We start from the raw sequence: 1,534 nt of genomic DNA, 5'->3' as shown, positions 1-1,534 counted from the left end.
GAGGGGAGGGAGCTAAGGAGGAGGGGCGTGCGGGTGAACCGAGGACCGCGGGGGAGGAGGGAGACCCGGCGCCCTCGGTAGATCCCACCGCCGCTCCCCAGCCAGAGCGATGTCCCGTGCGGCGGCGCGGGAAAGGACCTGCGGCCCGCGCCGGCTCTGGAGTCGCAGCGGCCCCGCTGTGAAGCGCCGGCCCCGCTCACTCCCTAACACCCTTCCCCTCCCCCGGAGGCTGCGCTGACCGGACAATGGCCGCTCCGCCCCCTCCCCTCCTGACGCGCCCCTCCCGAGGAGTCAAAATGGTCTCGCCCGGGAGAGCCGTCGCCAAAGCACAGCAGCTGATCAGCTGGGATCCGGGCGTGCCACTTTGTTCAGTGCCTCAAAGGCAGAGGACCGAACTGTGGGCAAAGCCGAGAGCGTCGAGCAATCACTCAGCGACGGACGTCTGAGGCCTTCATATTCTTGGAACTTCTGAAATCTGAGGCAAACTTGCCTTCCCCTTTTCTGAAGAAGGGTGGCGGGTTTCTGAGTACTTTGGGGCACGGTGCCTCCCCCCTCCCCAAATGCGAATGGTACGCCCCAAGCGGGAGGGGGAAGACCAGATTAGTTGTTTAGGGTAAATTGGGCCAGTCCCAGAGCGGCGGCGCATGCGCCCGGAGACCCCATAACCAGGCGCTAGGAGGGGCTGAACGGGAGTGCCTCCAAACCCGGAAGTGGGTCTGGGTGTTTCCCGGGGCAGTAGGGGTCCCTGGCTGATGGAAATGAACCTGGGCAATGCTGTAGGCTGTAGAGCATTTCTCCCCCCAAGATGCCAGCTCTTTAGGAGTCGCTCTTTTCGTTACCCCTACACCCAACCCACTCTTCCAGTTCCTCCCGGAGAACTGGTCTCTTGGCAGTAATAAACTTCTGGGAATTGTCCCTCCTTCACCCCCTAGCAATGGCGGCGAGTGGGGGTAGGGTAGGGTAGGGGGAGGGTGTCTTGCTCAAGTTCCTGGTCTCTCCCCCGCCGGCGGCGTCCCCAACCTCAGAGCCACAATTTCACTCCCTATGCCTAGGCTAGGAGAGACTCACTTCCTAGAGTGGACAGATGTTCTGGAGGGTAAAAAAGGGAGCTATGGCCGAATCAGTGATGGAAATTGGTAAGTGACAAAAGAAGTTTGAGCCACTAAAAAGTGAGTCCTCTAACGCTCCCTGTCTTTGATCATGAACTCATTCTGATCTCTTGCCAATCCTAAACATAGCAGCCAAATAGATGACTAATTTCAACACAGGAGAAAATTCTTCCAGACTTCTGGAGGGGTGACCCGCAAAGGCCCTTATGGCCAAACTTCTAAGGTCCTGCTACTTCCAGGAGGACTTCCTGTTCTTAAGACTAGCTGCCCGGCTCAGCGCCTATAGCTCAACCGGCTAAGGCGCCAGCCACGTACACCTAAGGTGGCGGGTTCGAGTCCCCAGCCCGGACCCGCCAAACAACAATGACGGCTGCAACCAAAAAATAGCCGGGCGTTGTGGCGGGCGCCTGTGGTCCCAGCTACTT

This window comes from Otolemur garnettii, unplaced genomic scaffold, assembly GCF_000181295.1.
Source record: "Otolemur garnettii isolate 467f Iridium unplaced genomic scaffold, OtoGar3 scaffold00031, whole genome shotgun sequence".
In the NCBI taxonomy this organism is placed as follows: domain Eukaryota; kingdom Metazoa; phylum Chordata; class Mammalia; order Primates; family Galagidae; genus Otolemur; species Otolemur garnettii.
The sequence above is the reverse complement of the archived record's forward strand: the minus strand, read 5'-3'. Positions refer to the sequence as shown.